At 48.3% G+C, this 26,923-nt stretch overlaps 1 pseudogene; it reads left to right on the forward strand.

Annotated features, from left to right (window-relative positions):
* Positions 1-26,923, forward strand: part of LOC135057077 (oocyte zinc finger protein XlCOF7.1-like) — a 211,787-nt pseudogene that overhangs the window by 558 nt on the left and 184,306 nt on the right.

Raw genomic sequence — 26,923 nt, forward strand, 5'->3', positions numbered from 1 at the left:
CCCGGCCGAGAAGGGTGCAATTCTAGGTGGCTCTCATAAAGAGCTGCTTAGAGAAAGTTTAGCTTAGGTTTTTTATTTTACAGTGATTCCTGCTGGCAACAGGATCAGTGCAACGAGGGACAGAGGGGAGAAGAAGTGAACTCACCTGCGTGCAGGATGGATTGGCTTCTTGGCTACTGGACATCAGCTCCAGAGGGACGATCACAGGTACAGCCTGGATGGTCACCGGAGCCGCGCCGCCGGCCCCCTTGCAGATGCTGAAGTAAGAAGAGGTCCAGAATCGGCGGCTGAAGACTCCTGCAGTCTTCTAAAGGTAGCGCACAGCACTGCAGCTGTGCGCCATTTTCCTCTCGGCACACTTCACACGCAGTCACTGAGGGTGCAGGGCGCTGGGGGGGGGCGCCCTGGGAGGCAAATGTAAACCTATATAAAGGCTAAAAATACCTCACATATAGCCCCCAGAGGCTATATGGAGATATTTAACCCCTGCCTGTATTCACAAAATAGCGGGAGACGAGCCCGCCGAAAAAGGGGCGGGGCCTATCTCCTCAGCACACGGCGCCATTTCCTCTCACAGCTCCGCTGGTCAGGACGGCTCCCAGGTCTCTCCCCTGCACTGCACTACAGAAACAGGGTAAAACAGAGAGGGGGGGCAAATTTAATGGCAATATCTTGATATATATAATGCAGCTATAAGGGAGCACTTATTATAAGGCTATCCCTGTCATATATAGCGCTTTTTGGTGTGTGCTGGCAGACTCTCCCTCTGTCTCCCCAAAGGGCTAGTGGGTCCTGTCTTCGTTTAGAGCATTCCCTGTGTGTCTGCTGTGTGTCGGTACGTGTGTGTCGACATGTATGAGGACGATATTGGTGTGGAGGCGGAGCAATTGCCAAATATGGGGATGTCACCTCCTAGGGGGTCGACACCAGAATGGATGCCTTTATTTATGGAATTACGGGATAGTGTCAACACGCTAAAGCAGTCGTTTGACGACATGAGGCGGCCGGACAATCAATTAGTGCCTGTCCAGGCGCCTCAAACACCGTCAGGGGCTGTAAAACGCCCTTTGCCTCAGTCGGTCGACACAGACCCAGACACAGGCACTGATTCCAGTGGTGACGAATCAACCGTATTTTCCAGTAGGGCCACACGTTATATGATTTTGGCAATGAAGGAGGCGTTACATTTAGCTGATACTACAGGTACCACTAAACAGGGTATTATGTGGGGTGTGAAAAAACTACCTATAGTTTTTCCTGAATCAGAAGAATTAAATGACGTGTGTGATGAAGCGTGGGTTGCCCCTGATAAAAAGCTGATAATTTCAAATAAATTATTGGCATTATACCCTTTCCCGCCAGAGGTTAGGGAGCGCTGGGAAACACCTCCTAGGGTGGACAAGGCGCTAACACGCTTATCAAAACAAGTGGCGTTACCTTCTCCTGAGACGGCCGCACTTAAAGATCCATCAGATAGGAGGATGGAAAATATCCAAAAAAGTATATACACACATGCAGGTGTTATACTACGACCAGCTATAGCGACTGCCTGGATGTGCAGTGCTGGGGTAGTTTGGTCAGAGTCCCTGATTGAAAATATTGATACCCTGGACAGGGACAATATTTTACTGTCGTTAGAACAAATAAAGGATGCATTTCTTTATATGCGTGATGCACAGAGGGATATCTGCACACTGGCATCACGGGTAAGTGCTATGTCCATTTCGGCCAGAAGAGCTTTATGGACGCGACAGTGGACAGGCGATGCGGATTCAAAACGGCATATGGAAGTTTTGCCGTATAAAGGGGAGGAGTTATTTGGAGTCGGTCTATCAGATTTGGTGGCCACGGCTACAGCCGGGAAATCCACCTTTCTACCTCAAGTCACTCCCCAACAGAAAAAGGCACCGATTTTTCAACCGCAGCCCTTTCGTTCCTTTAAAAATAAGAGAGCAAAGGGCTATTCATATCTGCCACGAGGCAGAGGTCGAGGGAAGAAACAGCAACAGGCAGCTCCTTCCCAGGAACAGAAGCCCTCCCCGGCTTCTACAAAAGCCTCAGCATGACGCTGGGGCTTCTCAAGCGGACTCGGGGACGGTGGGAGGTCGTCTCAAAAATTACAGCGCGCAGTGGGCTCACTCGCAGGTAGATCCCTGGATCCTGCAGATAATATCTCAGGGGTACAGGTTGGAATTAGAGACAGATCCACCTCGCCGTTTCCTGAAGTCTGCTTTACCAACGTCCCCTTCCGAAAGGGAGACGGTTTTGGAAGCCATTCACAAGCTGTACTCTCAGCAGGTGATAGTCAAGGTACCTCTTCTACAACAAGGGAAGGGGTATTATTCCACTCTATTTGTGGTACCGAAGCCGGATGGCTCGGTAAGGCCTATTCTAAATCTGAAGTCTTTGAACCTGTACATAAAGAAGTTCAAGTTCAAGATGGAGTCACTCAGAGCAGTGATAGCGAACCTGGAAGAAGGGGACTTTATGGTATCCTTGGACATCAAGGATGCGTATCTCCACGTTCCAATTTACCCCTCACACCAGGGGTACCTCAGGTTCGTTGTACAAAACTGTCACTATCAGTTTCAGACGCTGCCGTTTGGTTTGTCCACGGCACCTCGGGTCTTTACAAAGGTAATGGCCGAGATGATGATTCTTCTTCGAAGAAAAGGCGTATTAATTATCCCATACTTGGACGATCTCCTAATAAGGGCAAGGTCCAGAGAACAGCTAGATATGGGATTAGCAATATCTCAAGAGGTGCTAAAGCAGCACGGATGGATTCTGAATATTCCAAAATCCAAATTAATGCCGACAACTCGTCTGCTGTTCCTAGGGATGATTCTGGACACGGTTCAGAAAAAGGTTTTTCTTCCCGAGGAAAAAGCCAAGGAGTTATCCGACCTGGTCAGGAATCTCCTAAAACCAGGAAAGGTGTCTGTACATCAATGCACGCATCTTCAGATGCACCTGCGGATAACCCTGTCTCCAAGGACAAGGGTATCTCTTCTGTGGTGGTTGCAGAGGGCTCATCTATTGGAGGGCCGCAGATTCGGCATACAGGATTGGATCCTGGTGACCACGGACGCCAGCCTGAGAGGCTGGGGAGCAGTCACACAAGGAAGAAACTTCCAGGGAGTGTGGTCGAGCCTGGAAAAGTCTCTTCACATAAACATTCTGGAACTAAGAGCAATCTACAATGCTCTAAGCCAGGCGGAACCTCTGCTTCAAGGAAGACCGGTGTTGATCCAGTCGGACAACATCACGGCAGTCGCCCATGTAAACAGACAGGGCGGCACAAGAAGCAGGAGTGCAATGGCAGAAGCTGCCAGGATCCTTCGCTGGGCGGAGAATTACGTGATAGCACTGTCAGCAGTGTTCATCCCGGGAGTGGACAACTGGGAAGCAGACTTCCTCAGCAGACACGATCTTCACCCGGGAGAGTGGGGACTTCATCCAGAAGTTTTCCACATGCTAATAAACCGTTGGGAAAGACCAATGGTGGACATGATGGCGTCTCGCCTCAACAAAAAACTGGACAGGTATTGCGCCAGGTCAAGAGATCCGCAGGCAATAGCTGTGGACGCGCTGGTAACACCTTGGGTGTACCAGTCGGTGTATGTGTTTCCTCCTCTGCCTCTCATACCAAAGGTATTGAGAATCATACGGCAAAGCGGAGTAAGAACGATACTAGTGGCTCCGGATTGGCCAAGAAGGTCTTGGTACCCGGAACTTCAAGAGATGGTCACGGACGATCCGTGGCCTCTACCTCTAAGACAGGACCTGCTTCAGCAGGGACCGTGTCTATTCCAAGACTTACCGCGGCTGCGTTTGACGGCATGGCGGTTGAACGCCAGATCCTAAAAGGAAAAGGCATTCCAGAAGAAGTCATTCCTACCTTGATTAAGGCAAGAAAGGAAGTCACCGCGAAGCATTATCACCGCATTTGGCGGAAATATGTTGCGTGGTGCGAGGATCGGAGTGCTCCGACGGAGGAATTTCAACTGGGTCGTTTCCTACATTTCCTGCAATCAGGATTGTCTATGGGTCTCAAATTGGGATCTATTAAGGTTCAAATTTCGGCCCTGTCAATATTCTTCCAAAAAGAATTGGCCTCAGTTCCTGAGGTCCAGACTTTTGTCAAAGGAGTACTGCATATACAGCCTCCTGTGGTGCCTCCGGTGGCACCGTGGGATCTAAATGTAGTTTTAGATTTCCTCAAATCCCATTGGTTTGAACCACTAAAAAATGTGGATTTGAAATATCTCACATGGAAAGTGACTATGTTACTGGCCCTGGCGTCCGCCAGGAGAGTATCTGAACTGGCGGCTTTATCTTATAAAAGCCCTTATTTAATTTTCCATTCGGATAGGGCAGAGCTGCGGACGCGTCCGCATTTTCTCCCTAAGGTGGTATCAGCGTTTCACCTGAACCAACCTATTGTAGTGCCTGCGGCTACAAGCGACTTGGAGGACTCCAAGTTGTTGGACGTTGTCAGAGCTTTAAAAATATACATTTCAAGGACGGCTGGAGTCAGAAAATCTGACTCGCTGTTTATACTGTATGCACCCAACAAGTTGGGTGCGCCTGCTTCTAAGCAGTCGATTGCTCGTTGGATTTGTAACACAATTCAACTTGCACATTCTGTGGCAGGCCTGCCACAGCCTAAATCTGTTAAGGCCCATTCCACAAGGAAGGTGGGCTCATCTTGGGCGGCTGCCCGAGGGGTCTCGGCATTACAACTCTGCCGAGCAGCTACGTGGTCAGGGGAGAACACATTTGTAAAATTCTACAAATTTGATACCCTGGCAAAGGAGGACCTGGAGTTCTCTCATTCGGTGCTGCAGAGTCATCCGCACTCTCCCGCCCGTTTGGGAGCTTTGGTATAATCCCCATGGTCCTTTCAGGAACCCCAGCATCCACTAGGACGATAGAGAAAATAAGAATTTACTTACCGATAATTCTATTTTTCGGAGTCCGTAGTGGATGCTGGGCGCCCATCCCAAGTGCGGATTATCTGCAATACTTGTACATAGTTATTGTTAACTAATTCGGGTTATTGTTTAGGGAGCCATCTTTCAGAGGCTCTTCTGTTATCATACTGTTAACTGGGTTTAGATCACAAGTTGTACGGTGTGATTGGTGTGGCTGGTATGAGTCTTACCCGGGATTCAAAATCCTCCCTTATTGTGTACGCTCGTCCGGGCACAGTACCTAACTGGAGTCTGGAGGAGGGTCATGGGGGGAGGAGCCAGTGCACACCACCTGATCTGGAAAAGCTTTACTTTTTGTGCCCTGTCTCCTGCGGAGCCGCTATTCCCCATGGTCCTTTCAGGAACCCCAGCATCCACTACGGACTCCGAGAAATCGAATTATCGGTAAGTAAATTCTTCTTATTATTATTATTACTATTATTATTATTATAAGGGTGAAGCAGCCTGTTGTTATTATTATACAGGTGGAACGGTCTGTGGTGTCCTGTTAGTATTATTATAAGGGGGAGCAGCATTTGGTGTCCTGTTAGTATTATTATTCAGGAGGAGCAGCCTCTGGTGTCCCGTTAGTATTATTATTCAGGAGGAGCAGCCTCTGGTGTCCTGTTAGTATTATTGTACAGGAGGAGTAGCCTGTGGTGTCCTGCTATTATTATTATTATTATTATTATAATACAGGGGGATCAGCCTGTGGTGTCCTGTTGTTATTATTATTATAAGGGCGAAGCAGCCTGTTGTTATTATTATACAGGTGGAACGGTCCGTGGTGTCCTGTTAGTATTATTATACAGGCGGGAGCAGCCTGTGGTGTCCTGTTAGTATTTTTATACAAGGGAAGCGGCCTGTGGTTTGTTGTTGTTGTTATTATTATACAGATGGAGCGGTCTGTGGTGTCCTGTTAGTATTATTATACAGGGGGAGCAGCCTGTGGGGTCCTGTTGTTGTTATACAGGAGGAGTGGCCTGTGGTGTCCTGTTAGTAATACTATACAGGGGGAGCAGCCCGTGGTGTCCTGTTAGTATTATTATACAAGGGGAGCAGCCTGTGGTGTCCTATTATTATTATACAGGGGGAGCAGGCTGTTGTGTCCTGTTATTATTATTATACTGGGGGAGCAGCCTGTGGTGTCCTGTTGTTGTTATTATACAGATGGAGCAGTCTGTGGTGTCCTGTTAGTATTATTATACAAGGGGAGCGGCCTGTTGTGTCCTGTTAGTATTATTATACAGGGAGAGCGGCCTGTGCTGTCCTGTTGTTGTTGTTGTTGTTGTTGTTGTTATTATTATACAGATGGAGCAGTCTGTGGTGTCCTGTTAGTATTATTATACAAGGGGAGCGGCCTGTTGTGTCCTGTTAGTATTATTATACAGGGAGAGCGGCCTGTGCTGTCCTGTTGTTGTTGTTGTTGTTGTTGTTGTTGTTATTATTATACAGATGGAGCGGTCTGTGGTGTCTGGTTGTTATTATACAGAGTGGTGCAGCCTGTGTTTTCCTGTCATTTTTATACAGAGGGAGCAGCCTGTGTTGTCATGTTATTATTATACAGGGGGAGCAGCATTTGGTGTCTTGTTGTTGTTGTTGTTATTATTATTATACAGGGTGAGAGGCCTGTGGTGGTCTGTTATTATTATTATTATTATTATTATTATTATTAAACAGGGTGAGCACCGTGTGGTGTCCTGTTAGTATTATTATACAGGGGGAGCAGCCTTTGGTGTCCTGTTTGTATTATTATACTGGAGAAGGAGCCTGTGGTGTCCTGCTATTATTATTATTATTATACGGGGGAGCAGCCTGATGTGTCCTGTTGTTATGATTATACAGGTGGAGCAGTCTGTGGTGTCCTGTTAGTATTATTATACAGGTGGAGTGGTCTGTGGTGTCCTGTTAGTATTATTATACAGGGGGAGTGTCCTGTTAGTATTATTATACAGGCAGGAGCAGCCTGTGGTGTCCTGTTAGTATTATTATACAGGGAGAGCGGTCTGTGGTGTCCTGATAGTATTATTATACAGGGAAAGCGGCCTGTGGTTTGTTGTTGTTGTTGTTGTTGTTGTTGTTGTTGTTGTTGTTGTTGTTATTATTATACAGATGAAGCTGTCTGTGGTGTCCTGTTAGTATTATTATACAGGGTGAGCGGTCTGTGGTGTCCTGTTAGTATTATTATACAGGGAAAGCGGCCTGTGGTTTGTTGTTGTTGTTATTATTATTATACAGATGAAGCTGTCTGTGGTGTCCTGTTAGTATTATTATACAGGGGTAGCGGTCCGTGGTGTCCGGTTGTTATTATACAGAGTGGAGTAGCCTGTGTTTTCCTGTCTTTTTTTTATACAGAGGGAGCAACCTGTGTTGTCATGTTATTATTATACAGGGGAAGCAGCATTTGGTGTCCTGTAGTTATTATTATACAGGGTGAGAGGCCTGTGGTGGTCTGTTATTTTTATTGTTATTATTAAACAGGGGGAGCAGCCTGTGGTGTACTGTTAGTATTCTTATACAGGGGGAGCAGCCTGTGGTGTCCTGTTTTTATTATTTCTCTGACGTCCTTGTGGATGCTGGGACTCCGTCAGGACCATGGGGAATAGCGGCTCCGCAGGAGACTGGGCACAAAAGTAAAAGCTTTAGGACTGCCTGGTGTGCACTGGCTCCTCCCCCTATGACCCTCCTCCAAGCCTCAGTTAGATTTTTGTGCCCGAACAAGAAGGGTGCATACTAGGTGGCTCTCCTGAGCTGCTTAGTGTAAAAGTTTAAGTTAGGTGTTTTATTTTCAGTGAGTCCTGCTGGCAACAGGCTCACTGCACCGAGGGACTAAGGGGAGAAGAAGCGAACTCACCTGCGTGCAGAGTGGATTGGGCTTCTTAGGCTACTGGACATTAGCTCCAGAGGGACCGATTACAGGCCCAGCCATGGATGGGTCCCGGAGCCGCGCCGCCGGGCCCCTTACAGAGCCAGAAGACAGAAAAAGTCCAGGAAATCGGCGGCAGAAGACGTCCTGTCTTCAATAAGGTAGCGCACAGCACCACAGCTGTGCGCCATTGCTCTCAGCACACTTCACACTCCGGTCACTGAGGGTGCAGGGCGCTGGGGGGGGGCGCCCTGAGATGCAATAAAAACACCATAGATGGCTAAAAATACATAACATATAGCTCCTGGGCTATATGGATGCATTTAACCCCTGCCAGTTTTCCTTAAAAAAGCGGGAGAAATGCCGCCGAGAAGGGGGCGGAGCCTATCTCCTCAGCACACAAGCGCCATTTTCCCTCACAGCTCCGCTGGAAGGACGTCTCCCTGACTCTCCCCTGCAGTCCTGCACTACAGAAACAGGGTAAAACAAGAGAGGGGGGGCACTAAATTGGCAGATTATTCAATACAGCAGCTATATAAGGGAAAAACACTTCTATAAGGTTATCCCTGTATATATATAGCGCTCTGGTGTGTGCTGGCAAACTCTCCCTCTGTCTCCCCAAAGGGCTAGTGGGGTCCTGTCCTCTATTAGAGCATTCCCTGTGTGTGTGCTGTGTGTCGGTACGTTTGTGTCGACATGTATGAGGAGGATAATGGTATGGAGGCGGAGCAATTGCCTGTAATAGCGATGTCACCCCCTAGGGAGTCGACACCTGACTGGATGGTCTTATGGAAGGAATTACGTGATAGCGTCAGCACTTTACAAAAGACTGTTAACAACATGAGACAGCCGGCAAATCAGTTAGTGCCTGTCCAGGCGTCTCAAACACCGTCAGGGGCTCTAAAGCGCCCGTTACCTCAGATGGTCGACACAGACCCAGACACGGACACTGACTCCAGTGTCGACGGTGAGGAAACGAACGTGATTTCCAGTAGGGCCACACGTTACATGATCACGGCAATGAAGGAGGTTTTGAACATTTCTGATACTACAAGTACCACAAAAAAGGGTATTATGTGGGGTGTGAAAACTACCTGTAGTTTTTCCTGAATCAGATGAATTAAATGAGGTGTGTGATGAAGCGTGGGTTTCCCCCGATAAAAAACTGCTAATTTCTAAAAAATTATTGGCATTATACCCTTTCCCGCCAGAGGTTAGGGTGCGTTGGGAAACACCCCCTAGAGTGGATAAAGCGCTCACACGCTTATCAAAACAAGTGGTGTTACCGTCTCCTGATACGGCCGCCCTCAAGGAGCCAGCTGATAGGAAGCTGGAAAATATCCTAAAAAGTATATACACACATACTGGTGTTATACTGCGACCAGCAATCGCCTCAGCCTGGATGTGCAGTGCTGGGGTGGCTTGGTCGGATTCCCTGACTGAAAATATTGATACCCTAGACAGGGACAGTATATTATTGACTATAGAGCATTTAAAGGATGCATTTCTATATATGCGAGATGCACAGAGGGATATTTGCACTCTGGCATCAAGAGTAAGTGCGCTGTCCATTTCTGCCAGAAGAGGGTTATGGACGCGACAGTGGTCAGGTGATGCGGATTCCAAACGGCATATGGAAGTATTGCCGTATAAAGGAGAGGAGTTATTTGGGGTCGGTCTATCGGACCTGGTGGCCACGGCAACGGCTGGGAAATCCACCTTTTTACCCCAGGTCACCTCTCAGCTGAAAAAGACACCGTCTTTTCAGGCTCAGTCCTTTCGTCCCCATAAGGGCAAGCGGGCAAAAGGCCACTCATTTCTGCCCCGGGGCAGAGGAAGGGGAAAAAGACTGCAGCAGGCAGCCTCTTCCCAGGGGCAGAAGCCCTCCCCCGCTTCTGCCAAGTCCTCAGCATGACGCTGGGGCCTTACAAGCGGACTCGGGTACGGTGGGGGGCCGTCTCAAGAATTTCAGCGCGCAGTGGGCTCACTCGCAAGTGGACCCCTGGATCCTGGAGGTAGTATCTCAGGGGTACAAATTGGAATTCGAGACGTCTCCCCCTCGCCGGTTCCTGAAGTCTGCTTTACCAACGTCTCCCTCCGACAGGGAGGCGGTATTGGAAGCTATCCACAAGCTGTATTCCCAGCAAGTGATAATCAAGGTACCCCTCCTACAACAAGGGAAGAGGTATTATTCCACGCTGTTTGTGGTACCGAAGCCGGACGGCTCGGTGAGACCTATTTTAAATCTGAAATCCTTGAACACTTACATACAAAGGTTCAAATTCAAGATGGAGTCACTCAGAGCAGTGATAGCGAACCTGGAAGAAGGGGACTATATGGTGTCTCTGGACATCAAGGATGCTTACCTCCATGTCCCAATTTGCCCTTCTCACCAAGGGTACCTCAGGTTTGTGGTACAGAACTGTCATTATCAGTTTCAGACGCTGCCGTTTGGATTGTCCACGGCACCCCGGGTCTTTACCAAGGTAATGGCCGAAATGATGATTCTTCTTCGAAGAAAAGGCGTCTTAATTATCCCTTACTTGGACGATCTCCTGATAAGGGCAAGGTCCAGGGAACAGTTAGAGGTCGGAGTAGCACTATCTCAAGTAGTGCTACGACAGCACGGGTGGATTCTAAATATTCCAAAATCGCAGCTGATTCCAACGACACGTCTGCTGTTCCTAGGGATGATTCTGGACACAGTCCAGAAAAAGGTGTTTCTCCCGGAGGAGAAAGCCAGGGAGTTATCCGAGCTAGTCAGGAACCTCCTAAAACCAGGCCAAGTGTCAGTGCATCAATGCACAAGGGTCCTGGGAAAAATGGTGGCTTCTTACGAAGCGATTCCATTCGGCAGATTCCATGCAAGAACTTTTCAGTGGGATCTGCTGGACAAATGGTCCGGATCGCATCTTCAGATGCATCAGCGGATAACCCTGTCTCCGAGGACAAGGGTGTCTCTCCTGTGGTGGTTGCAGAGTGCTCATCTTCTAGAGGGCCGCAGATTCGGCATTCAGGACTGGGTCCTGGTGACCACGGATGCCAGCCTGAGAGGCTGGGGAGCAGTCACACAGGGAAGAAATTTCCAGGGCTTGTGGTCAAGCATGGAAACGTCATTTCACATAAATATCCTGGAACTAAGGGCCATTTACAATGCCCTAAGTCAAGCAAGGCCTCTGCTTCAGGGTCAGCCGGTGTTGATCCAGTCGGACAACATCACGGCAGTCGCCCACGTAAACAGACAGGGCGGCACAAGAAGCAGGAGAGCGATGGCAGAAGCTGCAAGGATTCTTCGCTGGGCGGAAAATCATGTGATAGCACTGTCAGCAGTGTTCATTCCTGGAGTGGACAACTGGGAAGCAGATTTTCTCAGCAGACACGATCTCCACCCGGGAGAGTGGGGACTTCATCCAGAAGTCTTCCAAGTGATTGTAAACCGTTGGGAAAAACCAAAGGTGGACATGATGGCGTCCCGCCTCAACAAAAAACTAGACAGGTATTGCGCCAGGTCAAGGGACCCTCAGGCAATAGCGATGGACGCTCTGGTAACACCGTGGGTGTACCAGTCAGTGTATGTGTTCCCTCCTCTGCCTCTCCTACCAAAGCTACTGAGGATTATAAGACGGAGAGGAGTAAGAACTATACTCGTGGCTCCGGATTGGCCAAGAAGGACTTGGTACCCGGAACTTCAAGAGATGCTCACGGAGGATCCGTGGCCTCTACCTCTAAGAAGGGACCTGCTTCTGCAGGGACCCTGTCTGTTCCAAGACTTACCGCGGCTGCGTTTGACGGCATGGCGGTTGAACGCCGGATCCTGAAGGAAAAAGGCATTCCAGATGAAGTCATCCCTACCTTGATCAAAGCCAGGAAGGATGTAACTGCACAACATTATCACCGTATTTGGAGGAAATATGTTGCGTGGTGCGAGGCCAGGAAGGCCCCGACAGAGGAATTTCAACTAGGTCGTTTCCTGCATTTCCTGCAAACAGGACTGTCCATGGGCCTAAAATTAGGATCCATTAAGGTTCAGATTTCGGCCTTGTCGATTTTCTTCCAGAAAGAATTGGCTTCAGTTCCTGAAGTCCAGACTTTTGTAAAGGGGGTACTGCATATACAGCCTCCCTTTGTGCCTCCAGTGGCACCCTGGGATCTCAATGTGGTTTTGGGATTCCTAAAATCACATTGGTTCGAACCACTTGCCACAGTGGATTTAAAATATCTCACATGGAAAGTGGTAATGCTGTTGGCCCTGGCTTCAGCCAGGCGCGTATCAGAATTGGCGGCTTTATCCTATAAAAGCCCTTACCTGATATTTCATTCGGATAGGGCGGAATTGAGGACTCGCCCTCAATTTCTCCCTTAGGTGGTTTCAGCGTTTCACCTAAAACAACTTATTGTGGTGCCTGCGGCTACTGGGGACTTGGAGGATTCCAAGTTACTGGATGTAGTCAGGGCCCTGAAAATATATGTTTCCAGGACGGCTGGAGTCAGGAAATCTGACTCGCTGTTTATATTGTATGCACCCAACAAGCTGGGTGCTCCTGCTTCTAAGCAAACGATTGCTCGTTGGATTTGTAGTACAATTCAGCTTGCACATTCTGTGGCAGGCCTGCCACAGCCAAAATCTGTCAATGCCCATTCCACAAGGAAGGTGGGCTCATCTTGGGCGGCTGCCCGAGGGGTCTCGGCCTTACAACTTTGCCGAGCAGCTACATGGTCAGGGGAAAACATGTTTGTAAAATTCTACAAATTTGATACCCTGGCTAAGGAGGACCTGGAGTTCTCTCATTCGGTGCTGCAGAGTCATCCGCACTCTCCCGCCCGTTTGGGAGCTTTGGTATAATCCCCATGGTCCTGACGGAGTCCCAGCATCCACAAGGACGTCAGAGAAAATAAGAATTTACTTACCGATAATTCTATTTCTCTTAGTCCGTAGTGGATGCTGGGCGCCCATCCCAAGTGCGGATTGTCTGCAATACTTGTATATAGTTATTGTTGCCAAAAATTCAGGTTTTGTTGTAGTGAGCCATCTGTTCTGGAGGCTCCTCATGTTATCATACTGTTAACTGGGTGTAGATCACAAGTTATATGATGTGATTGGTGTGGCTGGTATGAGTCTTACCCGGGATTCAAAAATCCTTCCTTATTGTGTACGCTCGTCCGGGCACAGTATCTTAACTGAGGCTTGGAGGAGGGTCATAGGGGAAGGAGCCAGTGCACACCAGGCAGTCCTAAAGCTTTTACTTTTGTGCCCAGTCTCCTGCGGAGCCGCTATTCCCCATGGTCCTGACGGAGTCCCAGCATCCACTATGGACTACGAGAAATAGAATTATCGGTAAGTAAATTCTTATTTTTACAGGTGGAGCAGTCTGTGGTGTCCTGTTATTACTATTATTCAGGAGGAGCAGCCTCCGGTGTCCTGTTTGTATTATTATACTGGGGGGGCAGCCTGTGGTGTCCTGCTATTATTATTATACGGGGGAGCAGCCTGTTGTGTCCTGTTGTTGCTGTTGTTGTTGTTATTATTATACAGGTGGAGCGGTCTGTGGTGTCCTGTTAGTATTATTATACAGGGGGAGTGGCCTGTGGTGTACTGTTAGTATTATTATACAGGCGGAAGCAGCCTGTGGTGTCCTGTTAGTATTATTATACAGGGGGAGCGGTCTGTGGTGTCCTGTTAGTATTATTATACAGGGGAATCGGCCTGTGGTGTCACACGCCAGTGGCTGCACTCACCGCGTTTGCGCCTGCATGCTTGCTGGGTGTTCTTGCGGCCTTCGTCCCTGGTGGTCCACGGGCTCCGGCGCTTGGCTGGTGCGGCTCCCGGCAGTTCCCCGGGGCGGGGGTGTCACCATGACACTCGGCGTCACGGAGGCGGGGATCGGGTGACGTCATCGGACTGCTCCGCCAATCCGGCAGAGGCGGGAGATTCAAGTCAGATGCTGGACTGAGCCTCGGCGCCTGAGTATCGTCTTTCCGTTCTGAAGTGGATACCAGTGCTCATGTCCCCGGCGAGTCTCTGCAGTCCTACCTCAGTGTCTCCGGAGTTTCCAGTGATTGTTGCTGCACAGCTTCCGGCGTTCTCAAGCGGCTACTGGATTCCCTGGTGTTTTGGTCTTCAGCGTGCAGGGAGCCAGTGTGTGCATCAGCGCCTTTGACCACCGCTCTTAAAGTTCTTCAGTCACCGTTTACAAGTCTGCAAATCATCAGTGTCTTCAATCATCATTTCTCAAGTTCTTTAAATCATCAGCGTCTTCAGTCACCATTTACAAGTCTCCAAATCACCAGTGTCTTCAATCATCATTCTCAAGTTCTTTAAATCATCAGCGTCTTCAGTCACCATTTACAAGTCTCCAAATCACCAGTGTCTTCAATCATCATTCTCAAGTTCTTTAAATCATCAGCGTCTTCAGTCACCATTTACAAGTCTGCAAATCACCAGTGTCTTTAAACATCATTCTCAAGTTCTTCAAATCATCAGTATCTTTAGTTACAGATTACAAGTCTACAAACCATTAGTGTTGTTAACCACCGTTTTCAAGTTCTTTTACTTATCAGTGACTCAGTCAGTATTTCCAAGTTCTTTAAGTCATCCGTATCTTAGACCATTGTTCATAAGTTCCTCAAGTCTTTCCGCAAGTACTCCGGTAATCACCAGTATCCTCTGTTATTATCCTCAAGTACTTTCTGGACAGTTTCTTATACATTCCTTCCTGCAATAAAGTTCTTACTAATTTCATCAAGCCTCACTGTTGTGTCGTATATGAGGAAATCCTATCTCCGACCATCCCTCTTCCGACCTAGCAGTAGTTCCTCTTCCCTACCATTGGAAGAACCCCCGAGCCCACAACACCCTCAGTCTAGGCCAGTGACAGTATACTCAGGCCACATGGACCTGGGGGATCGGAACTCAGAGGCAAGTACCATCCAGGACCTGGCTTCACGAGTTCGAAGTCAGGAAGCTGCTCAGAGTCAGGTGATGCAGTATTTGCAGGAATTGTCTGGTCGACTGGACCAGATTCAGACTTCACTGGTATCTGCAGTGCCGGTTCCAGTGTCTGCGCCCACACCAGTGGTTGGCGCTAGTAACATTTCATCGTCCTCTGCAATCAGATCACGTCTTCAACTTCCCACTCCTTCTCGCTATAATGGGAATCCAAAGAGTTGCCGTGGCTTTCTTAATTAGTGCGAGGTACATTTTGAACTCTTGTTACATAATTTCCCTACGGATCGATCCAGGGTGGCATACATCATCTCTTTGCTGGAGGATACAGCGTTGGCTTGGGTGTCACCGCTATGGGAACGATCTGATCCGTTAGTTTCTAGTTATGCTGAGTTTATCACGTCTTTTAGTAGGATCTTTAACGAACCTGGCAGGATGACCGCTGCTTCTGTGGATCTGCTCCGTGTTCGACAAGGCTCATGGTCTGTGGGACAGTATGTGATTCATTTTCAGACTATTGCATCCGAGTTACATTGGAATAGTGAGGCTCTTCGGGCTGCCTTTTGGAATGGGCTCTCGGATCGATTGAAGGACGAGTTGGTCACTAGAGATTTGCCAGAGTCATTAGAACAGCTGATCTCACTTTGTTTTAAGGTGGACCTTCGCATGCAAGAGTAAAGTGGGGAGCGTGGTTGGTCGGATCGATCTAGGGCTCGATCTTTACCATTCAAGCAAGTGGCTATTTCGAGTTCTGACGAGCCTATGCAGATTGGTCGGTCTCGGCTGTCCCCAGAAGAGCGTCAGCGTCGTCGGGAGGGTAGGCTATGCCTCTATTGTGGAGCCTCGGATCATTTCCTTAAATTTTGCAAATCGCGCCTGGGAAACGGGCGGTCCTAGCTTGTTCTGGAGGAGTCGAGCTAGGGGTATCTTTGAAATCTTCGCCTGTGGATTGTTTACTCACCGTGTCTTTGTTTTCTGGGTCAAGGACTAAGTCTGTTAAGGCTTTGCTGGACTCAGGTGCTGCAGGGAATTTTATTTCCTCTTCTTGTGTCCAGGGTTTAGGTTTTCAGTTACGGTCGGTGGAGCGACCGATTACGTTGACGGCTATTAATGGAACCCAAATTGCCAACGGTCTGATTTCAAGTTGTACAGTTCCAATTAAGCTACAAGTAGGAGCTCTACATCAGGAACATATAGAGTTCTTAGTGATTCCGGAGATGCCTCATGATCTGGTGCTAGGTCTTCCGTGGCTTAAAATTCACAACCCCCATGTCGATTGGAGTTTGACGCAAATAATATCTTGGAGTCCATTTTGTCATTCTAATTGTCTCACCCCCGTCTACCGGCTTCGTGTATCTTCTAAGTCAGAGGAGGGGCTTATTCCAGAGGCTTATCAGGAGTTCTCAGATGTATTCTCTGCGCAAGCGGCCGATCAGGTACCACCTCATAGGTTCTGGGACTGTCCCATTGAGCTCATTACGGGGAAAATGCCACCTAGAGGTCGCACTTATCCGTTATCTCTACCTGAGACCCAAGCTATGACGGACTATATTAAGTCAAATTTGCAGAAAGGATTCATCCGACCTTCTACCTCTCCGGCAGGAGGGGTTTCTTTTTTGTAAAGAAAAAAGACGGAGGGTTGAGACCGTGCATTGACTGTCGCGGTCTAAACGATGTCACCATTAAGAATAAGTATCCTTTGCCACTTATCACGGAGCTCTTTGATAGGGTTCGAGGGGCCCGAGTTTTTACCAAACTTAATTTAAGAGGAGCTTACAACTTGATTTGTATTCATCAGGGAGACGAATGGAAGACAGCCTTTAATACCAGGGACGGACATTATGAGTATCTAGTAATGCCCTTTGGCCTCAGCAACGCCCCAGCCGTCTTCCAGGGGTTCATTAATGAGGTCTTTCGAGATATTCTATATTCAAGTGTGGTTGTATATCTGGACGATATCCTGATTTTCTCTAAGAGTCTTACAGAGCATAGAATGCAAGTCAAAGAGGTACTCCTTCGGTTACGAGAAAATCATCTCTATGGTAAACTCTCCAAATGCACCTTTGAAGTTTCTTCCATTCCATTTCTTGGCTACATCATTTCAGGCATGGAGCTTCGTATGGACCCAGAGAAGCTTTCTGCCATTCGGGATTGGACTCAGCTTTCCACAATAAAAGCGGTGCAACGATTTTTGGGGTTCGCAAATTATCGGAAATTTATAAAGGGGTTCTCTACTATTGTAGCGCCTATTACTGCTTTAACGAAGAAGGGTTCGGACCCGAGTTGTTGGTCATCAGAAGCTTTGACGGCATTCACTCAGTTGAAGGCAGCCTTTATGTCAGCCCCAGTACTTCAGCAACTGGATTTTTCGAAATCATTCTTTTTAGAAGTCGACGCCTCCACTGTAGGCATAGGTGCTGTGCTGTCTCAGTACACTTATGATGGAAAATTGCACCCGTGTGGCTTCCATTCTCGCAAGTTCTCTCCTACCAAACTGAATTACACCATTGGAGATAAGGAGCTTCTGGCCATGAATTCTGCCCTAGAGGAATGAAGATATCTTTTGGAAGGTGCTAAACACTTGATTACAATCTTTACGGATCATAAGAATTTGCTGTACCTTAAGACGGCCCAGTGCTTGAATCCCCGTCAAGCTAGGTGGGCACTTTTCTTTTCTCGATTCTCATTTGTGATTAAATACCGGACTGGGTCTTCTAATACCAATGCGGATGCGCTGTCCCGTTCTTTATCAGTTTCAGATGAGGAGAATGTTGTTGAGAAGGCTTTGATTCTTCCTCCGGCCTCTATCTTGGCAGCTCCCACTGCCCTGGGTCCACCTCCCGGGAGAATGTCTGTGCCGGTTAAGTTCCGACTAAGGTTGTTGCAGTGGGCTCATGTTTCCAAATTCTCTGGTCACCCTGGAGTACAAAAGATGTGGGAGTTTCTACGCAGATCATACTGGTGGGACACTATGAAAAAAGATATTCAAGAATATGTCAACTCTTGTCCTCAGTGTGCTCAGCACAAGATCCCTCGTCTACCACCTGCTGGTATACTACGTCCACTGTCTATTCCTAAGAGGCCATGGACGCATATCTCTATGGACTTTGTCACAGACTTGCCTCTCTCTAAGGGTCATAATACTGTCTGGGTAATTGTTGACCGCTTTTCCAAGATGGCGCACTTTGTACCGCTAACCGGGTTACCATCAGCACCCAAGTTAGCTCTGTTGTTTATTCAAGAACATTTCCGTCTGCATGGGTTACCTCAGGAAATTGTCTCTGATCGGGGGGTCCAGTTTATGGCCAGATTCTGGAAAGCTCTTTTTATGGCCTTACAAATTAAACTCAAGTTTTCCTCTGCCTACTATCCACAGACCAATGGGCAAACTGAACGCGTCAACCAAGATCTAGAGACTTTTCTCCGTGTTTACCTCTCTCCCTCGCAAGATAACTGGGTAGAACTGTTACCATGGGCTGAGTTTGCTCATAATCATTCATACCACTCTTCAACTGGCGAATCCCCATTTTTTATTAATTATGGATTTCATCCTCAAGTTCCGGTATTACCCATTTGCCCCTCGGAAGATGTTCCTGTTGCAGCCTCTACACTCCGACATTTCGCTCAAGTTTGGAGTCAGGTCCATGCCAACCTTAAGAAAGTCTCTAACCGCTATAAGTTCTTTGCAGATAAGAAGCGACGAGCAGCTCCTCAGTATAAAGTCGGTGACAGAGTGTGGCTTTCTACCTGCAACCTTCGGTTGAAGGTGCCTACTATGAAATTCGCTCCGAAGTTTATTGGTCCTTTATCCTGTGGTGCAAGTGTCACAACTGAGGGCCTGAGCTGACGGGAGGCAGCCTCAGTTGTAGGGGCTGAGGTGTAGTGAAACCTGGGAGGTTGTATCAGACCCCATGACATGTAAGTTACACGTAGGAAGATTGCCCGAAGGCGTGACCACGACAACCAAGATAAAAGTCAATGATGTTTATTTGACAAACTCCATGCAACACAGCAGTAATAAAAGAAAAGCGTAAAAGCAGCAGTAATATAACACAGTTCCTGGGTACTACAGGATGACAATGGCCACAGGGCTCTGGTAGTATGGGTACAGTTCTTATTGTCCTCTAGATGGAAAGTCCTTACCAGGCCCGACTGTAGTAGTGGAAATAGCCCAGGTTCATACCAGCTGATGTTTCATGGAAAGCTGGACTGCTGTAGATGCAGTGGCTGCTGTGAGTACTGGTTGGAACCAGACAGATGTAGACATGGAGTAGGTGCTGGATGGAACCAGCCAAATGATATATGAAGCTTGAGAGCAATGAAATACAAATGATATATGGAGCTTGAGAGCGGTGAAATAATAGTACCGGTGGTTAATGGAAATCTGCAGAAATGGTACCGGCACTTTAAGAAGAGTTGATCTCTGCTGGATGCTGGAAGCAGGTGAATCTGTAATTAGAGATGGAGGAGTCACAGAGGACTGGAGAGTCAGGCTGCACCGCAGGTGGTAGACTGGAGCAGGTCTCTTTAGTGGAAGCTTGGAGACAGGAGCTGGAACCTGGAAAACAACCACAGGAGAGAGACAGACTGGAACTAGGTTTGACAACCAAAGCACTGACGCCTTCCTTGCTCAGGCACAGGATACTTATACCTGCAGCAAGGAAGGGATTGGCTAGGCAATTATGCAGATTTCAGTAGATCAGCGGATTGGTGGAAATTGAACATGTGACCGAATCCAACATGGCTGCGCCCATGTTGGTACTTGGAGGGAAAGTTGGTTTGGTAATCCATGTGGAAACTTAGCAGTAATGGCGGCGCCGGCCGCATAGGACAGGAGACACCAGACTGATGACTGCACACTAGAACCACGCGGAGGCCACGGCTGGCAAGAGGCGCCACTCTGACAACCTGTATACTGGAACACAGGAACGGCGGCGGAGGACGGGAGACGCCATTCAGAAGGCAAACATGGCGCTGCTGTGATAGCGTCTCAGAGTGACAGGAGAGGGATGCAGAATGTGGCCATCAGTATTACAGATGAAAACCGGCCCTGGAACGCTGAGCCAGCCTCAGGAGACATCTAAAAGGCAAGTAATGGCGTCCAGATACCCGGATCGTGACAGCACCTCCCCCCCACCCCACCCCCCTTTAGTAATGGCCCCAGGACACTTCTTAGGCTTTTGAGGAAACTTAGAGTGGAAATTCCGGACCAAGACAGGAGCATGGATATCTGAAGCATTGGTCTAAGAGCGTTCTTCAGGACCATAGCCCTTCCAGTCAATAAGATACTGTAATTGACCGTAACGGAAACGTGAATCCAGAATCTTGGCAACTTCATACTCAACTCCCCGTTGAGTCTGGACTTTCAGAGCCGGAGGAAGTGCAGAATGAAACCGATTCAGAATCAGCGGTTTCAAAAGGGAAACATGGAATGTCCTAGGTATTTTCAAGAAGGGAGGTAACTGGAGTCTGTAAGCAACAGGATTGATGACTTGTTCAATTTTGAAAGGACCAATGTAACGAGGTGCAAACTTCATGCTGGGAACTCTTAACCTCAAATTCTTCATGGACAACCACACCCGATCACCCACCTTGAGAGCAGGAACCTCTCTACGCTTCTTATCTGCAAACTTCTTGTACCTGAACGATGCTTTGAGCAGAGACGCTCGTACATTCTTCCAGTTGTTAGCAAACTGACGCAAGGTGACATCCACTGCTGGAACAGAAGTTGCTGGAAGTGGTTGGAATTCTGGAAATTTAGGGTGGAATCCATAGTTGGTGAAGAATGGTGTTGAAGAAGATGAGGAATGATATTGGTTGTTATGGCTGAACTCGGCCCAGGGAAGGAGTTGAACCCAGTCATCTTGAAAGGAAGACACATAAATGCGGAGGAAGGCCTCCAAGTCCTGATTCACCCTCTCAGTTTGACCATTGGTCTGAGGATGGTAAGCTGTAGAAAACTTCAACTTGACTTGGAGGGCTTGACACAAAATTCGCCAGAATTTGGCTACAAATTGTACTCCTCGATCTGAGATGATCTCTTCAGGAAGACCGTGGAGTCAGAAGATCTCTTGAATTGAACAGTTGAGCCAAGTTGGAAGCTGACGGAAGACCAGTGAGAGGAATGAAATGTACCATCTTGGTGAACCGGTCAACTACCACCCAGATGGTATTAAACTTGTTGCACATAGGCAGGTCTGTAACAAAGTCCATCGACAAATGGGTCCACGGTCGACGGGGAACAGATAATGGAACCAGTTGCCCCGCAGGCGACTGGCGGGATACTTTGTGTTGGGCACACTTTGGGCAAGATGCAATAAACTCCATGACGTCCTTCTTCAGAGTTGGCCACCAATAGGACCTAGAGATAAACTCAAGGGTTTTTTGAATGCCTGTATGTCTGGCAAAACGGGAAGCATGGGCCCAATGCATGAGCTTCTTCCTTAACACCGGCTTCACACAACTTTTCCCTGGTGGGGGCATAGAGTCCATCCCTACCGTGGAGAATGCCAACAGATTAATAATAGGATGCTTGTCTGAAGACTCTGACTCATTTTCTTGCTCCCAAGAGCGGGAAAGGGCATCGGCCTTGCGATTCTGAGAGCCCGGACAGAACTGGAGTTTAAAGTTGAACCTGGAAAAGAAAAGTGCCCATCTGGCCTGACAAGGGTTAAGACATTGTGCGCTTTTCAGATATAAAAGATTCTTGTGGTCGGTACGTATAGTGATTGAATGAGAAGCTTCCTCCAACAGATATCTCCACTCCTCTAAAGCGAGCTTGATGGCTAGCAACTCCTGGTCGCCAATTGCATAGTTGCGCTCAGCTGGGGAGAACTTCCGGGAGAAGAAACGGCAAGGATGTAGATGACCATCTTTAGCCCTCTGGGATAACACTGCTCCTACACCAACGGAGAAGGCATCCACCTCCAGGATGAAAGGAGAGTTGATGTTGGGCTGTTTCAGAACTGGTGCAGAGATGAACCGTTGTTTCAATAGATGAAAAGCTTGCGTAGCTTCTTCAGACCACTTGGACGGATTAGCACCCTTCTTGGTCAACGCAGTGATAGGCGCCACAATGGTGGAAAAGTCTTGTATAAACTTTCTGTAGTAATTGGCGAACCCTAAGAACCTCTGGACCCCTTTGAGGGTTAAGGGTATCGGACAATTCTGGATTGCTTGTAGTTTCTCAGGATCCATCGCTAGTCCGGAACCGGACACAATGTAACCTAGAAACAGAATGGATTTGACTTCAAAGACACATTTCTCTAATTTGCAATAGAGATGATTGACACGGAGACGGGACAGAACCTCCTTTACCCAGAAACGATGTTCCTCTAGATTATTGGCAAAGATAAGGATATCATCTAGATAAACTACGACATGGTGGTATAAGATGTCTCTGAAGATCTCATTCACGAAATGCTGGAAGACAGCTGGAGCGTTGCTCAATCCGAAGGGCATGACGAGGTACTCATAATGTCCATCACGGGTGTTAAAGGTGGTCTTCAACTCGTCAACCTCACGGATCCGGTTGAGATTGTAGGCACCTCTCAAATCCATCTTTGTAAAGATGGTTGCTCCGCTAACTCTGTCGAAGAGCTCTGTAATCAGGGGTAAAGGATATCGGTTCTTGACGGTAATGTCGTTCAAACCTCTGTAGTCGATGCACGGCCACAGGCCACCGTCTTTCTTCTTTACGAAAAAGAAGCCTGCGCCAGCTGGAGAAGAAGAAGGTTGAATAAAACCCTTTGCCAGATTCTCTTTGATGTACTCCTCCATGGAATGCATCTCAGGTACGGACAACGGACAAGTTCGGCCTCGAGGTGGAACCTTCCCTGGGATGAGATCAATTAGACAGTCCCATTCCCTATGAGGAGGAAGGACATCAGCAGAAGCTTTACTGAACACGTCCGTGTAGTCTTGATATGCAGGAGGTGGAACATCAGACGACCTGGAGGAGGAAGAACAAACAGGAAGTACTTTAAACAAATAGGTCTCAGCACAGGAGGGACCCCATGCCAGTATTTGCAAAGTCGTCCAGTCAATCGATGGATTGTGAAGACGGAGCCATGGAAGGCCCAAAACGACTGGATGTGTGGCTCTTGGAATCACTAAAAAATAAATAAATTCTGAATGAAGAACGCCTACTCTCAGACGAACTGGTAGAGTCCTTAGTGAAATAACTGCGTCACAAATCTTACTGCCATCCACGGCAGTCAAGGAAATGGACGAGGGAAGTCTCTCGGTGGGTAGGGACCACCATTTAACATGCTTCAGTCATGAGCTGCTCTAGAATCAAGTAGGGCAATGACATTCCTATAACGTTGAGTAATTTGAAGCGAGACTGGGAGGTTACAATCATGAGGAGATGGAGAGGAGATCATTACTCCTAGCCGGCCCTCTCCCTGGCGAGCTAGGATTTGAAGTTTCCCGAACGTTTGGGACAGGCATTGATGGTGTGAGACGGAGCTGCACGGTAGAGACAGAGAGACTCCGAAAGACGTCTTCGGCGCTCAGCAGGAGATAGACGGGAACGACCAATTTGCATGGGCTCATCTTTGGATGGAGACGGTTGACGAGGAGGAGCAGAAGATTTTGGAGCAGATGATCTTCCTCGCTCAGTTGCTCTTTTTCTGAACCGTAGATCAACTTTTGTGCATAGTGAGATTAGCTCATCCAACTTAGAGGGCAAGTCTCTGGTAGCTAACTCATCTTTGATGCGTTCTGATAAGCCATGCCAGAATGCAGCATACAGGGCCTCGTTGTTCCATGCCAGTTCGGATGCCAGGATCTTGATCTGTATAAGATACTGTCCCACAGTACGCGATCCCTGGCGTAAACGGAGAATCTCAGATGAAGCTGAAGTTACCCGGCCTGGCTCGTCGAAGATGCGCCTGAATATTGTTACAAAATCAGTATAGGAGGAGAGCAGGGTATAAGACTTCACCCATAACGGTGATGCCCAATCAAGGGCTGAGCCACTGAGAAGGGAAATAATATAGGCAATTTTAGTACGATCACTGGGGAAATTGCCAGGTTGTAGCTCAAAATGGATTTCACACTGGTTGAGAAATCCCCTGCAGAATCTTGGAGATCCGTCAAATTTTGCTGGTGTTGGAAGATGAAGACGTGGAGCGGAAATGGGTAAGGTGGGTAGGGTTACAGCTGGAGTCACTGTGGGTGACACACCGGACGCGCCTGATCCACGGAGGGTCGTCTGGATCCCATCCAGCCGAGTAGAGAGATCCTGGAGACAGCGGATGATGTGGCCCTGTGCAGCCTCCTGATGTTCGAGTGTGGCTGCCAGTTCTTGCATCGGCCTGGCCGCTTGATCCTGGTCTCCGGCTGGATTCATATGGTCAGTGCTTACTGTCACAACTGAGGGCCTGAGCTGACGGGAGGCAGCCTAAGTTGTAGGGGCTGAGGTGTAGTGAAACCTGGGAGGTTGTATCAGACCCCTGGACATGTACACGTAGGAAGATTGCCCGAAGGCGTGACCACGACAACCAAGATAAAAGTCAATGATGTTTATTTGACAAACTCCATGCAGCACAGCAGTAATAAAAGAAAAGCGTAAAAGCAGCAGTAATATAACACAGTTCCTGGGTACTACAGGATGGCAATGGCCACAGGGCTCTGGTAGTATGGGTACAGTTCTTATTGTCCTCTAGATGGAATGTCCTTACCAAGCCCGACTGTAGTAGTGGAAATAGCCCAGGTTCATACCAGCTGATGTCCATGGAAAGCTGGACTGCTGTAGATGAAGTGGCTGCCTTGAGTACTGGTTGGAACCAGACAGATGTAGACAGCCAAATGATATATGAAGCTTGAGAGCGATGAAATACAAATGATATATGGAGCTTGAGAGCGGTGAAATAATAGTACCGGTGGTTAATGGAAATCTGCAGAAATGGTACCGGCACTTTAAGAAGAGTTGATCTCTGCTGGATGCTGGAAGCAGGTGAATCTGTAATTGGAGATGGAGGAGTCACAGAGGACTGGAGAGTCAGGCTGCACTGCAGGTGGTAGACTGGAGCAGGTCTCTTTAGTGGAAGCTTGGAGACAGGAGCTGGAACCTGGAAAACAACCACAGGAGAGAGACAGACTGGAACTAGGTTTGACAACCAAAGCACTGACGCCTTCCCTGCTCAGGCACAGGATACTTATACCTGCAGCAAGGAAGGGATTGGCTAGGCAATTATGCAGATTTCAGTAGATCAGCGGATTGGTGGAAATTGAACATGTGACCGAATTCAACATGGCTGCGCCCATGTTGGTACTTGGAGGGAAAGTTGGTTTGGTAATCCATGTGGAAACTTAGCAGTAATGGCGGCGCCGGCCGCATAGGACAGGAGACGCCAGACTGATGACTGCACACTAGAACCACGCGGATGACAGCAGAGGGCGCGGCTGGCAAGAGGCGCCACTGACAACCTGTATACTGGAACACAGGAACGGCGGCGGAGGCCGCGGAGGACGGGTGACGCCATTCAGAAGGCAAACATGGCACCGCTGTGACAGCGTCTCAGAGTGACAGGAGAGGGATGCAGAATGTGGCCATCAGTATTACAGATGAAAACCGGCCCTGGAACTCTGAGCCAGCCTCAGGAGACATCTAAAAGGCAAGTAATGGCGTCCAGATACCCGGATCGTGACAGCAAGTTTTGAATCCGGTTGTCTGTAGATTAAAATTGCCCTCTCATTTCCGGATGCCAAATGCGTTCCATGTATCACTTCTTCGCCCTCTTGTGTTAAACCGGTTCCATTTGGAGACCCCGAGGCCAACTTCCGCAGAGACGGAGGCAGGAACAGACTTTGAGATTAAGGCCATTCTTGATTCTCGTTACCTTCATGGAATCCTTCAGTATCTAGTAGAGTGGAAAGGTTTCGGACCCGAAGAGAGAAGCTGGGTCAAGGCTACTGAGGTCACGGCTCCCCGACTGGTGCAGACTTTCCATTCCAGACACCCAACAAAACCTGGTTCGTGTCCGGGGGCCTCTCCTGGAGGAGGGGGTACTGTCACACGCCAGTGGCGGCGCTCACCGTGTTTGCGCCTGCGTGCTTGCTGGGTGTTCTTGCGGCCTTCGTCCCTGGTGGTCCACGGGCTCCGGCGCCTGGCTGGTGCAGCTACCGGCTGTTCCCCGGGGCGGGGGTGTTGCCATGACACTCTGCGTCACAGAGGCGGGGATCGGGTGACGTCATCGGACTGCTCCGCCAATCCGGCGGAGGCGGGAGATTCAAGTCAGATGCTGGACTGAGCCTCGGCGCCTGATTATCGTCTTTCTGTTCTGAAGTGGATACCAGTGCTCATGTCCCCAGCGAGTCTCTGCAGTCCTACCCCAGTGTCTCCGGAGCTTCCAGTGATTGTTGCTGCACAGCTTCCAGCATTCTCAAGCGGCTACTGGATTCCCTGGTGTTTTGGTCTTCAGCGTGCAGGGAGCCAGTGTGTTCATCAGCGCCTTTGACCACCGCTCTTAAAGTTCTTCAGTCACCGTTTACAAGTCTGCAAATCATCAGTGTCTTCAATCATCATTCTCAAGTTCTAGTGTTCACTCTAGGAATTTTTTAGGTCAGGGTGCTGACCTTGGGGAGGGCACATTTTTGATTCGGGAGGGCACATTTTTGATTCGGGAGGGCACATTTTAATTTAGAAGGGCAAAATGATGTACATACTGTAATATGTATGCAGGTGTATTAAACTGGCAGCACATTGTATCTTATAAACCATCCTGGGACACCTTCGCTTCAATCTGACAGCACATTTTAAGTTAAATGTGCTGTCAGATTGAAGCGAAGGTGTCCCAGAATGGTTTATATAACATGCATGTGCTGCCAGTTTATTTATTAAGTGTCTCAATAGGGTTTATATAGTTCATTAAACTATATAAACTCTATTGAGACACTTCAGAATATATCAGGGCCGTTTAGAAACTGGGAGCTCTCCAGGGTAAACAAGCAGGGGATATCCTCTCACATCTGAAGCCTAATAGGTTACATCAGTTACATTAGATTGTATAAAGGGTGTATGATTTCCCAATGCTATCATAATGTTTTCTGCAGCTACAGATACATTGCCAAAAACTGTATGGCCATTAGGAAAAAATAAATAAACAGTCACCATTGTCTCCAGTAGAAGAA

Source organism: Pseudophryne corroboree, chromosome 3 (genome assembly GCF_028390025.1).
Source record: "Pseudophryne corroboree isolate aPseCor3 chromosome 3, aPseCor3.hap2, whole genome shotgun sequence".
Classification (NCBI taxonomy): Eukaryota; Metazoa; Chordata; class Amphibia; order Anura; family Myobatrachidae; genus Pseudophryne; species Pseudophryne corroboree.